General features: G+C 39.6%; 1 protein-coding gene across 1 annotated transcript in view; it reads right to left on the bottom strand.

Moving 5' to 3' along the window:
* The window catches only part of IL1RAPL2 (interleukin 1 receptor accessory protein like 2), a 1,329,588-nt gene that overhangs the window by 1,023,715 nt on the left and 287,178 nt on the right, over positions 1–18,695 (bottom strand). The window lies entirely within an intron of this gene.

Below are 18,695 nucleotides of genomic sequence, written 5' to 3'. Positions count from 1 at the left end.
CCCACCAAATTACCTAGATAACCTTCAAATCATCCTGAAAATCTACGAATTCGGCCTGAGATTTAAAGAGAGAACAGCTGGAATGCTACAGTGAAAACAGTTCACGCTTCTATCAAGGTAGGAAGACGGGAAAAAAGAAATAAAGAAACAAAGGCATCCAAGGGGGAGGGGCCCCGCGAGGAGCCGGGCTGAGGCCGGGGCGAGTGTCCCCAGGACAGGAGAGCCCCGTCCCGGAGACGCAGGAGCTGCACCAACCTTCCCGGGCAGAAAGGGGCTCGCGGGGAGTTGGAGCAGGACCCAGAAGGGTGGGGATGCCCTCGGGCTCCCTGGGACAGTAACAGAGCAACTGCGCGCCCAGGAGAGTGCGCCGAGCTCCCTAAGGGCTGCAGCGCGCACGGCGGGACCCGGAGCAGCTCGGGGGGCTCGGGCGGCGGCTCCATGGAGGGGGCTGCGTGGCCCCGGGAGCAGCTCGGAGGGGCTCGGGCAGAGGAAGAGGCTCCGTGCGGAGGGGGCTGCGCGGTTCCAGGAGCAGCTCGGGGGGCTCGGGCGGCGGCTCCGCGGAGGGGGCAGCGGGGCCGGGAGCGGGAATCCAACAGCGCAGGACCCGGAGCACAGGGCGCCGGGACACAGCCCAGGATCCGGCCTCCCCCCGGGACAAGCAGAGGTCAGGAGGGCCCAGGACAGCAAGGACGCTCCTGCCCCGAGATGAGCAGATCAGCGGCCCCGCCCCGGAGCCTCCAGGCCCTGCAGACGGAGAGCTCTGCAGTTACTGTGGGAGCTGAATCCAGGGCTCCAGAGCTCCCGCTGCCACTGTGGTTATTCCTCCTGGGGCCGAACGGGGAAAACAACTCACACTGAGCCATGAACCAGGCAGGGGGCAGAGCAGCTCCCCCCAGTGCTAACACCTGAAAATCAGCACAACAGGCCCCTCCCCCAGAAGACAACTAGAGGGACAAGTTCCAGGGTAAGTCAAGGGACTTAAAATATACAGAATCAGAAGATACTACCCCGTGGTTTTTTCTTCTTTCTTTTTTTTTCTTTCTGATTTCTGTTTGCTTCCCCCACCCTTTTTTTCCTTTCTTTCTTTTTCTTTCTCGTATTCTTCTCTTCTTTTTCTTCCTTTTTATTTTCCTCTTTTTTCCCTTGTTTCTCTCCTCCCTTTTTCTCCTTTTCCCAATACAACTTGTTTTTGGCCACTCTGCACTGAGCAAAATGACTAGAAGGAAAACCTCACCTCAAAAGAAAGAATCAGAAACAGTCCTCTCTCCCACAGAGTTACAAAATCTGGATTACAATTCAATGTCAGAAAGTCAATTCAGAAGCACTATTATACAGCTACTGGTGGCTCTAGAAAAAAGCATAAAGGACTCAAGAGACTTCATGACTGCAGAATTTATATCCAATCAGGCAGAAATTAAAAATCAATTGAATGAGATGCAATCCAAACTAGAAGTCCTAACGAGAGGGTTCACGAGGTGGAAGAACGAGTGAGTGACATAGAAGACTAGTTGATGGCAAAGAGGGAAACTGAGGGAAAAAGAGACAGACGAAAGACCATGAGGATAGATTAAGGGAAATAAATGACAGGCTGAGAAAGAAAAACCTATGTTTAATTGGGGTTCCCGAGGGCGCCGAAAGGGCCAGACGGTCAAAATATGTATTTGAACAAATCATAGCTGAAAACTTTCCAAATCTGGGAAGGGAAACAGGCATTCAGATCCAGGAAATAGAGAGATCCCCCCCTAAAATCAATAAAAACTGTTCAACACCTCGACATTTAATATGAAGCTTGCAAATTCCAAAGATAAAGAGAAGATCCTTAAAGCAGCAAGAGACAAGAAATCACTGACCTTTATGGGGAGGAGTATTAGGGTAACAGCAGACCTCTCCACAGAGACCTGGCAGGCCAGAAAGGCCTGGTAGGATATATTCAGGGTCCTAAATGAGAAGAACATGCAACCAAGAATACTTTATCCAGCAAGGCTCTCATTCAAAATGGAAGGAGACATAAAGAGCTTCCAAGACAGGCAGGAACTGAAAGAATGTGTGACCTCCAAACCAGCTCTGCAAGAAATTTTAAGGGGGACTCTTAAAATTCCCCTATAAGAAGAAGTTCAGTGGAACAATCCACAAAAACAAGGACTGGATAGATATCATGATGACCCTAAACTCATATCTTTCGATAGTAACTCTGAACGTGAATGGGCTTAATGACCCCATCAAAAGGCGCAGGGTTTCAGACTGGATAAAAAAGCAGGACCCATCTATTTGCTGTCTACAAGAGACTCATTTTAGACAGAAGGACACCTACAGCCTGAAAATAAAAGGTTGGAGAACCATTTACCATTCGAATGGTCCTCAAAAGAAAGCAGGGGTAGCCATCCTTATATCAGATAAACTAAAATTTACCCCGAAGACTGTAGTGAGAGATGAAGAGGGACACTATCTCATACTTAAAGGATCTATCCAACAAGAAGACTTAACAATCCTCAACATATATGCCCCGAATGTGGGAGCTGCCAAATATATAAATCAATTAATAACCAAAGTGAAGAAATACTTAGATAATAATACACTTATACTTGGTGACTTCAATCTAGCTCTTTCTACAATCCATAGATCTTCTAAGCACAACATCTCCAAAGAAACGAGAGCTTTAAATGATACACTGGACCAGATGGATTTCACAGATATCTACAGAACTTTACATCCAAACTCAACTGAATACACATTCTTCTCAAGTGCACATGGAACTTTCTCCAGAATAGACCACATACTTAGTCACAAATCGGGTCTGAACTGATACCAAAAGATTGGGATCGTGCCCTGCATTCTCAGACCATAATGCCTTGAAATTAGAACTAAGTCACAACAAGAAGTTTGGAAGGACCTCAAACACGTGGAGGTTAAGGACCATCCTGCTAAAAGATAAAAGGGTCAACCAGGAAATTAAGGAAGAATTAAAAAGATTCATGGAAACTAATGAGAATGAAGATACAACCGTTCAAAATCTTTGGGATGCAGCAAAAGCAGTCCTAAGGGGGAAATACATCTCAATACAAGCATCCATCCAAAAACTGGAAAGAACTCAAATACAAAAGCTAACCTTACACATAAATGAGCTAGAGAATAAACAGCAGATAGATCCTACACCCAGCAGAAGAAGAGAGTTAATTAGGATTCGGGCAGAACTCAACGAAATCGAGACCAGAAGAACTGTGGAACAGATCAACAGAACCAGGAGTTGGTTCTTTGAAAGAATTAATAAGATAGATAAACCATTAGCCAGCCTTATTAATAAGAAGAGAGAGAAGACTCAATTTAATAAAATCATGCATGAGAAAGGAGAGATCACTACCACCACCAAAGAAATACAAAGATTTTAAAAACATATTATGAACAGCTATACGCCAATAAATTAGGCCATCTGGAAGAAATGGACGCATTCCTGGAAAGCCACAAACTACCAAAACTGGAATAGGAAGAAATAGAAAACCTTAACAGGCCAATAACCAGGGAGGAAATTGAAGCAGTCATCAAAAACCTCCCAAGACACAAAAGTCCAGGACCAGATGGCTTCCCAGGGGAATTCTATCAAACGTTTAAAGAAGAAACCATACCTATTCTACTAAAGCTGTTTGGAAAGATAGAAAGAGATGGAGTACTTCCAAATTCATTCTATGAGGCCAGCATCACCTTAATTCCAAAACCAAAGACCCCACCAAAAAGGAGAATTACAGACCAATATCCCTGATGAACATGGATGCAAAAATTCTCAACAAGATACTAGCCAATAGGATACAACAGTACATTAAGAAAATTATTCACCATGACCAAGTAGGATTTATTCCCGGGACACAAGGCTGGTGCAACACTCGTAAAACAATCAATGTGATTCATCATATCAGCAATAGAAAAACCAAGAACCCTATGATCCTCTCATTAGATGCAGAGAAAGCATTTGACAAAATACAGCATCCATTCCTGATCAAAACTCTTCAGAGTGTAGGGATAGAGGGAACATTCCTCGACATCTTAAAAGCCATCTATGAAAAGCCCACAGCAAATATCATTCTCAATGGGGAAGCACTGGGAGCCTTTCCCCTAAGATCAGGATCAAGACAGGGATGTCCACTCTCACCACTGCTATTCAACATAGTACTGGAAGTCCTAGCCTCAGCAATCAGACAACAAAAAGACATTAAAGGCATTCAAATTGGCAAAGAAGTCAAACTCTCCCTCTTTGCCGATGACATGATACTCTACAGAGAAAACCCAAAAGCCTCCACCCCAAGATTGCTAGAACTCATACAGCAATTTGGTAGCATGGCAGGATACAAAATCAATGCCCAGAAATCAATGGCATTTCTCTACACTAACAATGAGACTGAAGAGAGAGTAATTAAGGAGTCAATCCCATTTACAATTGCACTCAAATGCATAAGATACCTAGGAATAAACCTAACCAAAGAGGTAAAGGATCTTTACCCTAAAAACTATAGAACACTTCTGAAAGAAATTGAGGAAGACACAAAGAGATGGAAAAATATTCCATGCTCATGGATTGGCAGAATTGATACTGTGAAAATGTCAATGTTACCCAGGGCAATGTACACGTTTAATGCAATCCCTATCAAAATACCATGGACTTTCTTCAGAGAGTTAGAACAAATTATTTTAAGATTTGTGTGGAATCAGAAAAGATCCCGAATAGCCAGGGGAATTTTAAAAAAGAAAACCATATCTGGGGGCATCACAATGCCAGATTTCAGGTTGTACTACAAAGCTGTGGTCATCAAGACAGTGTGGTACTGGCACAAAAACAGACACATAGATCAATGGAACAGAATAGAGAACCCAGAAGTGGACCCTGAACTTTATGATCAACTAATATTTGATAAAGGAGGAAAGACTATCCATTGGAAGAAAGACAGCCTCTTCAATAGATGGTGCTGGGAAAATTGGACATCCACATGCAGAAGAATGAAACTAGGCCACTCTCTTTCACCATACACAAAGATCAACTCAAAATGGATGAAAGATCTAAATATGAGACAAGATTCCATCAAAATCCTAGAGGAGAACACAGGCAACACCCTTTTTGAACTCAGCCACAGTAACTTCTTGCAAGATTCATCCACGAAGGCAAAAGAAACAAAAGCAAAAATGAACTATTGGGACTTCATCAAGATAAGAAGCTTTTGCACAGCAAAGGATACAGTCAACAAAACTAAAAGACAACCTGCAGGATGGGAGAAGATACTTGCAAATGACGTATCAGATCAAGGGCTAGTTTCCAAGATCTATAAAGAACTTATTAAACTCAACAGCAAAGAAACAAACAATCCAATCATGAAATGGGCAAAAGACATGAACAGAAATCTCACAGAGGAAGACATAGACATGGCCAACATGCACATGAGAAAATGCTCTGCATCACTTGCCATCAGGGAAATAGAAATCAAAACCACAATGAGATACCACCTCACACCAGTGAGAATGGGGAAAATTAACAAGGCGGGAAACCACAAATGTTGGACAGGATGCAGAGAAAAGGGAACCCTCTTACACTGTTGGTGGGCATGTGAACTGGTGCAGCCACTCTGGAAAACTGTGTGGAGGTTCCTCAAAGAGTTAAAAATAGACCTGCCCTACGACCCAGCAATTGCGCTGTAGGGAATTTACCCCAAAGATTCAGATGCAATGGAACGCCGGACACCTGCACCCCGATGTTTCTAGCAGCAATGTCCACAATAGCCAAACTGTGGAAGGAGCCTAGGTGTCCATCTAAAGATGGATGGATAAAGAAGATGTGGTTTATGTATACAATGGAATATTATTCAGCCATTCGAAACGACAAATATCCACCATTTGCTTCAACATGGATGGAACTGGAGGGTATTATGCTGAGTGAAGTAAGTCAATCAGAGAAGGGCAAACATTGTATTTTCTCATTCATTTGGGGAATATAAATAATAGTGAAAGGGAATATAAGGGTAGGGAGAAGAAATATGTGGGTAATATCAGAAAGGGAGACAGAACATAAAGACTCCTAACTCTGTGAAACGAACTAGGGGTGGTGGAAGGGGAGGAGGGCGGGGGGTTGGGGTGAATGGGTGACGGGCACTGAGCGGGGAATTTGACAGAATGAGCACTGGGTGTTATTCTGTTTGTTGGTAAATTGAACACCAATGAAAAATAAATTTATTTTTAAAAAAAGGCAATTAGTCAAATAACATGGCATAATGAAAAAGACACTCCCAACTATAGCTTTCAGTAGTTGCAGACAGAATACCTAATATACAGAGTTAAAAAATTTTAAAAGATTTATTTATTCACTCATGAGAGACACAGAGAGAGAGGCAAGACATAGGCAGAGGGAGAAGCCAGCTTCTCTCAGGGAGCATGATGTGGGACCCGATCCTGGATCCCAGGATCATGCCCTGAGCCAAAGGCAGACACTCAACTGCTGAGCCACCCACGTGTCCCCATAGTTAAAAATTTTAATTATTACCTTGAAAGTCAGTTCAAAGTGTTAAATAACTTTCCTATGATAGTCACTGCAAGTAACTGCAAATAAAGAAAAGATAAGGCAAAAAAAAAGTTGAAGCACTGCTCCCTCTTTGCATTGGCTTTGGTAGTTTATGGAACGGGATGCGGGAACAGAAAGGTGACCTGAATATTGTTGTAGGCAAAACTCATTATGAGTGACCATAATGTATTACACACCTGTAAAGAGCTTTAGAGATATCAAAAAAATTGTTAGATGCTCTCCCTGTCCTCAAGAGAAAAGGAGTCTAGATATGGAGTCAAAACACATACATACACACACAATGATAGCTTCCATAAGCAGTGCAGAGCTAATGGTATTTAAGTCACTATAATTTTGTCATTATCAGCAATGGAAATAGTTTCCATTCATTGCCATGTGACGTTTAACAGGATATAAGACAATGTATACATACATTTTTCCTCATTTCCTTTTTATTATACATCCTTAAGGTAGTCCTAGACCTATCTGATAGGAGGTATTGAGGTTCAGGGGGATTAAGTAAACTGACCATGGACACCTAACTAATAAATGGAAGATCTCAAATATGAACTCTTTGACTCTATACTCTAGCAATATGGATGCTGTATATGTTAACAGGGATGAAACTGATGACTGAATTTTCCTAGGGAAAGTTATTTGTGGGATGCATGATTAATGTATTAAAAAACATATACAATTCTCTTAGGGGAATAATATTATAGCATTGCTGATTTATTTCCCAGTGCAAACAATAGCACACACATACACCTTGAGTAAAACACTGTCGTCCTGTAATAAGATAATGACAGGGATGACATGACACTAAAATGATTGACAAATACCATTCCACATACAATAGTAATATATTTCTTCAACAATGACCTTCCTCTTTTTTCTTTCCTCTTTTTTGAGGATGGCATGTGGTAATGGTTGAGTTCTTCCAACCTGCAGGTCTAATGTGTAGTGTTCATAAATTAGCTGAAAACAATGTACCTCTGAATATGATCTACCCAGCTTTTCCCATTCTGTGTCCTCTCATTACCCTGGGGCTCCATCCCAGGACCCTTAGATCATGACCTGAGCTGAAAGCAAATGTTTAACCAACTGAGTCACCCAGGTGCCCCTGATGAACAGTTTCTAAATATAGAGTCTCTGTATCATTCTGGTATCAAGAGACAGAACTAGTTTACCTCAGGTAGTAAAAAGAACTCAGGGAACTAGAATAAGAAAAACCTGAGTTTGCATCCCAGCTTCATTCTCAACTAGCTGCACGACCACCGACAGGTTATTTAACTTCTCTGACCTTCAAAGCTTCAGTTTTTACATCTATAAATCAGGAATAATGATATTTGCCTTACAGGATTTTCCTAAGCATTGAATAGGATGCTGTACACAAAATATTTGTCCACATACTAAGTACTCTAAAAGAGATGATTCACTTTCTCATCTTCTTTATGGTTAGAGCATGTTTTTGATGGCAAGTCATTTTAATCATATGGGGTTGTATTTTAAGAGCGTTACTTCACCCAAATTTTACCCAAAAATCTTTGCATTAAAATGCTATGTTATGATGCTGTTCTAATAAATCTCACATTGAACAGAAGAAACAAATCACACTTTATACATGGACAAAAGGTCAAATCTAATTATTACCTATTAACAAAAAGCTTCACCACCAAATACAAAAAATATTCATTCTTATAATCATTGTCATATTTTTGCTCAGTTCCAGATATTCAGTTTCTCTACAAGAAATTTACAATTTGTCATATTGTTTTCAGAGAAGACATTGCAATCGGTAATCAGAATACATAAAAATTGAAGACAAATTAATTGGGAAACTTGGGACCTTGTTAAAATGAGTTTGTGTGGCAATTTTTTTTTTTTTACTTTTTTGACCAGGAAATTTTTGTCACTGATGTGTTTTACTTATGGGCTATTGTTTGCTCTGAAAATACATTTAATATTTGCCTGTAAAAAGTAACAAACTATTTAATGAAACAGAAATGTCTCTGAGAATTTTCATATTTAATAAACATACACCAATTATCATGTTAGATGCATTTACATGTGGTATCTTTAATTTTCACAAAAAATGAGTGAAGCATAAATTATTTCTATTTTTCAAGGTAGGAAACTGAAATTCAGAGAAGTTAACATATTTGCTTATAAGTACTTAGTTTCTGGTAGTGCCAGAATTTAAACTCAGATATTTGAACAACAAGCATAGTATCCTTCCTATTCTACCACAATTGCTATGAAAATCAGAAATAATGTCCTAGGTCAGAACTATAATTTATCCAGCTCCCAATGCTGGTGCAAGGAGTCATAATATAATGTGGAGGCAAGAGTAAAAAGCTGGTGTTTGGGACATCTGGGTGGCTCAGCAGTTGAGCATTTGCCTTCGGCTCAGAGCATGACCCTGGAGTCCCGGGATCGAGTCCCACATCGGGCTCCCTGCATGGAGCCCACTTCTCCCTCTACTTGTGTCTCTGCCTCTCTCTGTGTCTTTCATGAATAAATAAATAAAATCTTTTAAAAAAAGCTGGTGTTCTAGGACGAAGATCAGTCCAGTACTCTAGAATCAGAATGCATACCTTATTCAACATTTGAGAGGAGTTAGTAAATTAAATCAGGCAAAACACACAAGTTTGAAAACAGAGAGGACAAAGCATGACAGAGCAGAATAAACAAAAATAGGCTTAAATCCTAGGGATCCCTGGGTGGCGCAGCGGTTTAGCGCCTGCCTTTGGCCCAGGGCGTGATCCTGGAGACCCAGGATCGAATCCCACGTCGGGCTCCCGGTGCATGGAGCCTGCTTCTCCCTCTGCCTGTCTCTCTCTCTCTCTGATGTGACTATCATAAATAAATAAAAATTAAAAAAAATCCTAGAGACTAAGGCAAATAGTCAAGAATCTGGAAATTCACAGAAATCAAAGGGCCAACCTCAGTAGTCAGGAGAAAAGACCTATGGTACCAATAACAAGGCATGTTCAAAACCAATTCAGTTCATTTCCTGGCCAGGTAGCTTCTTACAAACTTTAATAAGGACAAGACACAGTGTGGGAAAAGCCTAATAAGTATCTTGCTCTCTAATAGTGATATGAAATGATCAATTGAAAGTTTTAAAGCACATTCCATCTTTCATATATAATACCAATCGAACTCTTATTTATCTAAAAAACAGAGTGAAAATCTGATTGAATATTTAGACTTCTAGTGGTTGCATAATGACTACTTGAGGACAAAACTGAAAACTCATGTCCATAGGAAATTTTGAAGCATTTTTGAGAAATCACAAAGCTCTCATTTATAGTCATACATGAATATGCAAAGAGCAGATATAGGCAAAAAGCATTTCAGGCTGCTGGGGGGAAAAATCAGCCCTCAACAAAAGGGACTTGTTTCTAAAAGAATAATGGCTAAGACCTTCAGCTCATTATATTTAGAGCACAGGCAATGATATCATATAAGCAATGTAAATCACAAAGTGCTTCCTACTTAATGTCATCATATGGAAGCACATTTTGCTAAGGTAAATATAATGAACAGGCATGCTTCATTCTCTCCTTAAGTACATAAGTAATAGGGACAACATGTACCAGAAGAGTCTCAGCTACCTATCTCTGGATATGGTAATAAATGAATCTCAAAGGTGCTAACTCTACCCATTTCTCAGAGCCACTTTGAAATACACTTGATAAAAGTACCTTGCCTTTTTGTCCATGTCCTAATCAAAGATGCCTCCCACCCTCCCCTGAAACAAAAAAAAAAATTGGCTAGGTCAGGTGGGCCAACCTAGCCAAATAACTTTTATACCTTAGAATCACATTTTGTGGGTGTTTGCTTAGGATTGGACCTTCTAAATGCCAATTCCTTAACAAGGCCTTCATTCCACCAAGGCCCTGGGCTCTGAGCATGTTCAAACTATCTTTTTCCATGTGCAAGTCAGCATGGCTTTTAAGTTAATGTTAACAACAACAATTATAACAGCTACAATTATTGAGTACTTACTATATGTTAGGCATTGTGCTATATACACTTTATCTCATAGAAATAAAGGCAGTAAAAAAAAAAAAAAAAAAAAAGGCAGTACCCTTGCTCCTATCAAAGGCCAATGCCTCCATGTGTAATCTGGATTCCATCCTCTAGTCTTCTCTTCCCTAATTTCTCCTTTTCTAATGAATCATCTTGATTAGCACACATACATATATTAGAGTTTCCCATATTTTTAAAAAGAGATCCTTCCTTGATGACACATCCAGCTACCATCACATTTGTGCTGCTTCATAACCAAACTTCTTAAAAGGGCCAAACACAATGGATATTTCTCTGTCTTCATTTTATAGTTAACTACTCTTTCTTGTTTGTATTTATTTATTTATTTATTTATTTATTTATTTATTTATTTATTTATTTTTATTGGAGTTCAATTTGCCAACATATAGCATAACACCCAGTGCTCATCTCAGCAAGTGCCCTGCTCAGTGCCTGTCACCCAGTCACCCAACCCCCCGCTCACTACCCCTTGTTTGTTTCCCAGAGTTAGGAGACTCTCATGTTCTGTCATCCTTACTGATATATTCAATCATTTTCTCTCCTTCCCCCTTTATTCCCTTTCACTATTTTTTTATATTCCATGAATGAATGAGACCATATAATGTTTGTCCTTCTCCGATTGACTTGCTTTACTCAGCATAATACCCTCCAGTTCCATCCACATTGAAGCAAATGATGGGTAATTGACCTTTCTAATGGCTGAGTAATATTCCGTTGTATACATAGACCACATCTTGTTTATCCATTCATCTTTCGATGGACACCAAGGATCCTTCCACAGTTTGGCTATTGTGGACATTGCTGCTAGAAACATCGGGGTGCAGGTGATCCGGCATTTCACTGCATCTGTATCTTTGGGGTAAATCCTCAGCAATGCAATTGCTGGGTCATAGGGCAGATGTATTTTTAACTCTTTGAGGAACCTCCACACAGTTTTCCAGAGTGGCTGAACCAGTTCACATTCCCACCAACAGTGCAAGAGGGTTCCCCTTTCTCCACATCCTCTCCAATATTTGTTGTTTCCTATCTTATTAATTTTCCCCATTCTCACTGGTGTGACGTGGTATCTCATTGTGGTTTTGATTTGTATTTCCCTGATGGCAAGTGATGCCCAGGATTTTCTTATGTGCTTGTTGGCCATGTGTATGTCTTCTTTGGTGAAATTTCTGTTCATGTCTTTTGCCCATTTCAGGATTAGATTGTTTGTTTCTTTGCTGTTGAGTTTAATAAGTTCCTTATAGATCTTGGATACCAGCCCTTTACCTGATACATCATTTGCAAGTATCTTCTCCCATCCTGTAGATTGTCTTTGGGTTTTGTTGACTGTTTCTTTTGTTGTGCAGAAGCATTTTATCTTGATTAAGTACCAATAATTCATTTTTGCTTTTGTTTCCCTTGCCTTCATAGATGTATCTTGCAAGAAGTTGCTGTGGCTAAGTTCAAAAAGGGTGTTGCCTGTGTTCTTCTCTAGGATTTTGATGGATTATTGTTTCCCATTTAAATCTTTCATTCATTTTGAGTTTATCTTTTTGTATTGTGTAAGAGAATGGTCTAGCTTCATTCTTCTGCACGTGGTTGTCCAAAATTCCCAGCACCATTTATTGAAGAGACTGTCCTTTTTCCAGTGGATAGTCTTTCCCGCTTTGTCAAATATTAGTTGACCATAGAGTTGAGGGGCCACTTCTGGATTCTCTATTCTGTTCCATTGATCTATGTGTCTCTCTTTGTGCCAGCACTATACTGTCTTGATGATCACAGCTTTGTAGTACAACTTGAAATCCGGCATTGTGATGCCCCCAGCTGGTTTTCATTTTCAATATTCCCCTGGCTATTCTGGTTCTTTTCTGATTCCACACATATCTTAAGATGATTTCTTCCAACTCTCTGAAGAAAGTCCATAGTATTTTGATAGGGATTCCATTGAATGTGTAAATTGCCCTGGGTAGCATGGACATTTTCACAATATTAATTCTTCTAATCCATGAGCATGGAATATGTTTCCATCTCTTGGTGTCGTCCTCAATTTCTTTCAGAAGTGTTGTGTAGTTTTTAGGGTATAGATCCTTTACCTCTTTGGTTAGGTTTATTCCTAGGTATCTTATGCTTTTGGGTGAAATTGTAAATGGGATTGTCTCCTTAATTTCTCTTTCTTCAGTCTCATTCTAAATGTATAGAAATGCCACTGATTTCTTGGCATTGATTTTGTATCCTGCCACACTGCCGAATTGCTGTATGAGTTCTATCAATCTTGGGGTGGAGTCTTTTGGGTTTTCTATGTACAGCATCATGTCATCTTAACTGCTCTTTCTTGAAACTCTTCTGTCTCAACTACCATGAAAGGTAGGTCTCCTTCTGACTTTCTTTTTGCCACACCTCTTAGTCTCATTTGCTAGTTCTTCATCATCTATACCCCAGAGATTGATAGTGATCTATTTCCTTCTCTCTCTAAATTCTCTCTGTTGGTTTCCTCATAATCTTAAAAATCAGTATTTTGACTATTACCAAATGTATATCCCTGGTGTATAGTTTTGTGAACCCCAGAACTATAGAAAAACTGTCAACACCAAGCTTTTTTTTTTTTAGATGCAAAGAAGACAACTTTATTAGGTGCTTTCTCTTCTTCTTTTTTTTTATAAATTTATTTTTTATTGGTGTTCAATTTGCCAACATATAGAATAACACCTAGTGCTCATCCCATCAAGTGCCCCCTCAGTTCCTGTCATCCAGTCACCCCCACCCCCTACCCACCTCTCCTTCCAGCACCCCTAGTTCATTTCCCAGAGTTAGGAGTCTCTCATGTTCTGTCTCCCTCCCTGATATTTCCCACTCATTTTTTCTCCTTTCCCCTTTATTTGCTTTCACTATTTTTACCATCGAAAGATGAATGGTTAAAAAAGATGTGGTTTATGTATACAATGGAATATTACTCAGCCATTAGAAACGACAAATACCCACCATTTGCTTCGACGTGGATGGAACTGGAGGGTATTATGTTGAGTGAAATAAGTCAATCCGAGAAGGACAAACATTATATGGTCTCATTCATTTGGGAAACTCCAAGCTTTTATATTGACTTTCAACAAGCATCTCACACTTAACACATCAAAAACCAAATTTTGCCAATCCCCTGACTTATGCCCCAAATCTATTCCTCCTCCAGTTTCCTCCATTCCAATAAATGATACCACCACAAACCCAGTTGCTCAAGCTAGAAACCCAGGAATCATCCTTGATCTGGTCCCCTATCTCAATCTCCACATCTATGCTGTTTATTTATTTAGGAGTAGTAGTATCAACAACATTTGTATCAATAATAATAAGAGGAGATAGCCCTTCTTGAACACTTAGTATGTGCCCAGCACAATGCTGAGGGTTTTAGCTATATTAATTCATTTAATCCTCATACCAAGCCTTTGAGGTAGGTACTATTATTATTCCTATTTTATAAATTGAAAAAAACTGAAGCAAGAAGATGAAATAACTGGCCTGAAGCCACATATATACTAAATGCTAAAGTTTAGGTATGAATCCAAGGCATCAGGCTCTAGAACTCATCCCCTTTGGCACCCAGCTCCTTATTTGAGTTTGATTTATAGTGTGTCCCTGTACGTAGATTTTTTTGGATGGGAAGTTGTCTGATTTCTTAGAGAAAATAGCATTCAATGAATATCTCCCCATGATTCAGTAAATCCTCCAAGATATACAGTGTTACATATGTTAAAAGTTAAGCTCAGAAAGCTTAAGTAACTTGTTTAAGATCATAAACCTAGTGAACGTTGGAGTCAGAACCCATCTCAACTCTTCATGATTCCAGAGACCTAACATTTAACCACCATGTTATGTTATACTGCCATCTTGTTGAGTTTGCTACACTAACAGATTCAAACTGCCCATCAGATATTCTTCATCACTAGACTATCAAACCAATTTCCTACTGTGCAAAGATGACTTTGCCTTAGGATCATGTCATTAGCAGTTATTCTCAGTTTTAAAGCCATGTTTCTTTGTAAACCATTCTGAGATTAATGAGGCCATTCTGAGAAATGAGGACTGAGGACTAAGATGAATAATGAAAGCATTTATTTTGTCTGCAGGGCTGGCTATGTGCCTTCCTTCATGTACAAAGAAGGAAGTATTGGCCTACTATCAGGGCAGAAACTCAGGAATTCTTTCCAATAACAGAAATAGAAATCTGGTATACAACTAGTCACATTTTCATTTTATTCACCTGAACTATGTCTGTAAAAACAAAAAACAAACAAACAAACTTCTAGAAAAAAGAACACAGACTGTAGTCATGAACTAGAATTACACTAAAGGACACATGGAAATCAAATCCATGTCTCTGGTTGGTCAATGTAAGTTAGAGAAAAGTTAGAAAAGTATATAGTACCCTCAAAAATGGTTATTTTTTTAAAGGTAGGCACTGAGGGATTAAAAACATAGAGGGGCTCTAGGGGATTGGCTACAGGAAACCATTAAAATATTATCTTTAAACTTGAGATTTAACTAGCATTTAGCATGGGACTAAATATTTGAGGAATTTCCCAAAACTGAATTTCTGCCCTCAGAATGTATATATGCTGGGCTTGACTCTATTTTATTAACTGCTCAATCAAAAAACTGTATGATATCAGTAGAGGGACAAAGTGAAAATGGTAGGAACCAAAAACAATGGGTAAAAATGGGAAAAAGTAAAGGGAGGAAAGTGGTCCAGGATGAAGTAGAAGGATATGAAGGAGAGCACAAAGGAACATTTCAACAATTAACTTTGGGATTAGAAGGCTAAGTATAAGCACATTCATGAAATTGCTCACGTGGACTTTATCTTATACTACATCTTAAGTCACAAAATTCAGCACTACTAACTTTCATTTTAAAACAAACATAAAAAATAAACATATATACAAAATAAAATGCATTTATATACATTAGAAATAATTAAACTATTTTTTAAATAGCATGACTAGGCTCTTAAGCTGTCTCTGATAAAATTTACATAATATTTTTTATAGCTTTAGAACGGCATTGGCTCTCAATTGGTGTTTCTTGGCCCATGTCTTCTGTCATCTATATACTTTTCACCCAAGTTTGTCCACACATGGTTAGTTGGTGCTTTGAAAATGGAAGGGGTCCACAAGACAAGAAATGCAGACAGCCTCTAGAAGCTGGAAAAGGCAAAGAAATGGCTTCTTCCCTAATGCCTCCAGAAAGGAACACAGCCCTGTCCATACCTTATTTTATCCCAGTAAGACTCATTCTGGCTTTCAGAACTGTAAGATAGTAAAAATGTGCTGTTTTAAGCTACCAAGTTTGTTGCAATTTGTTACAGCAACAATATAAAACTAAAACACTCTATTTCGTTGGTTTTTAAGCTGTTTCTCCACCACTGACCTCATGCAATTTATTGACTAAGAACATCAACAACTCAATCTTTCATCTTAATTTCCCAAGCACAGGCTGCCAAAACCAAGGGGTGTCTTCATCTTCACATACCACTTCTCCCTCAGCCCTTACCATTTAGTCTAAACAATGCAAAGATCTTTTTTTAAAAAATTTTTATTTATTTATTCATGAGAGACACACACACACAGAGAGGCAGAGACACAGGCAAAGGGAGAAGCAGGTTCCATGCAGGGAGCCCAACGTGGGACTCGATCCCGGGTCCCCAGGATCGGGTCCTGGGCTGAAGGCAGCACTAAACTGCTAAGCCACCGGGGCTGCCCAGTGCAAAAATCTGATGGAATTAATTTGAAGCTTCAAGTGATATTTGTTCCCTTCATTTATACCATATTCCAAATATCTCATATTATTGTCCTCCCATATTACCGTTTTCTTTCCCTCCTGAGCTGCTTCAGAGGGTATGAGGACAAAGAAGGGATACAGCCAATCATTAAGAACATTACTTGGGGGAGTTGCTCAGCCCCCAGCCTGGTGCATGAACAGAAATCTCACAGAGGAAGACATAGACAAGGCCAACAAGCACATGAGAAAATGCTCCACATCACTTGCCATCAGGGAAATACAAATCAAAACTACAATGAAATACCACCTCACACCAGTGAGAATGGGGAAAATTAACAAGGCAGGAAACCACGAATGTTGGAGAGGATGTGGAGAAAGGGGAACCCTCCTGCACTGTTGGTGGGAATGTGAACTGGTTCAGCCACTCTGGAAAACCGTGCGGGGATTCCTCAAAGAGTTAAAAACAGATCTGCCCTATGACCCAGCAATTGCACTGCTGGGGATTTACCCCAAAGATACAAATGCAGTGAAACGCCAGGATACCTGCACCCCGATGTTTATAGTAGCAATGTCCACAATAGCCAAACTGTGGAAGGGGCCTCGGTGTCCATCAAAAGATGAATGGATAAAGAAGATGTGGTCTATGTATACAATGGAGTATTAGTCATTAGAAACGACAAATACCCACCATTTGCTTTGACGTGGTTGGAACTGGAAGGTATTATGCTGAGTGAAATGAGTCAATCGGAGAAGGAAAAACATTATGTGGTCTCATTCATTTGGGGAATAGAAAAAATAGTGAAAGGGAATAAAGGGGAAAGGAGAAAAAATGAGTGGGAATTATCAGAAAAGGAGACAGAACATGAGAGACTCCTAACTCTGGGGAACGAACTAGGGGTGGTGGAAGGGGAGGTGGGCGGGGGATGGGGGTGACTGGGTGATGGGGGCACTTGATGGGATGAGCACTGGGTGTTATTCTATATGTTGGCAAATTGAACACCAATAAAAAATAAATTTATATAAAAAAGAACTTAAATAAATGTTATGTATACATAATGAAATCCTAGGGAGCTAGTAAGAGTAGTGAGGTGGTAAAAGCATATTGCTAAACAGAAAAAAATAAAAAAAGCAAGCTTCAAACTGAAAAAACAAAGAACATTACTTGGTTCTCACTTTCCCTGATACAGAGGCAAGGCAAAAGCTTCCTTGGATAATGGAGATTGCCACAAAAAGAGGTAGGATTTGAGATGAAGAATCAAATGTTTCCTCTCAATCCATGTCTCTATACTGGTTTACAAATAGAAAGACAACTGAAGGAGGGTAATAATGGTAGAATTATAAAATATTCTATTACCCTCTAATAATCAAAGAAAATCAGGTAGGAATCCAAAGGTCTTCCTTTATGTTAAGTCTCTGTACACAACAAGGTAGCAGGTCTTATTAATTCAATCAAGTATCCATTGAATAACTAAACCATATGCCTACCATTTTGTTCAACTCTAAGGGTGACAGAAAATAAAGTAGGCTCATAGTCCCTTCTCTGAGGGAGTTTTAAATTCTGTTAGAAAAACAAAATCAATGCATATGCCAGAATTATAAACCAACACAATACAATATATGATCAAAAGCTAAATCTTAGGTTCTTATTCAATGTACTATACAGTTCAGAGGAAGGTGAGACCAATGAAGACCAGAGTAGATAGAAAAAGCTTCTTCAATAGGTATCCAGATGAGAAAGCCACTTTTCCCCATTGGCTTTATTCCTTCAGCATAAATAGTATTTGTGAATGCAGATGAAGAGGAAGATACCTGCAAAGATTTATTTTGGGGTCAGAACTAGCCTAGTGTTAGCTTGCTTTCCCTACTATTGAGAGCAGAGTCCTTACCACTGGTACCCATACCCAGAGAGACAACTAGGATAATTGAATAAGAGATATGGGGGAAAAATGGATAGAGACAGTAGGGGGAAAGAAAACAGAGTCTAAATAAAGCAAGGCTAGAAAAAATAAGGAAATGGCATCCACCAATCCTCAAAGTAACAATTACAGGCTCCTCGTCAGAGCTCATAGAGCTAAAGAGAAGACAGCTGTGAGAACTATACCTAACACCACCCCGAATATTGCTTCATTGGCATAAAGACACAGATGTAGTTTCTTTTTCTTCTCTTGTTCTTGTCCACCAAGAGCTTAAGGACACCCTTGGAAGATATTCTCCAGATAGCTAGCAGCAGAAGTCACTGACATCGGGCCCTGTTCTCCAAACTAGTGATGTTATACATTCTCCAAAACAGTGATGTTATATGTAAAATATTAATAATGAAAAAGAAAACTGATTCTGAGTCTATCACAGTGACAGAGCT

This window comes from Canis lupus, chromosome X (genome assembly GCF_003254725.2).
Source record: "Canis lupus dingo isolate Sandy chromosome X, ASM325472v2, whole genome shotgun sequence".
Classification (NCBI taxonomy): domain Eukaryota; kingdom Metazoa; phylum Chordata; class Mammalia; order Carnivora; family Canidae; genus Canis; species Canis lupus.
This window is presented reverse-complemented; position numbering and strand designations above follow the sequence as displayed.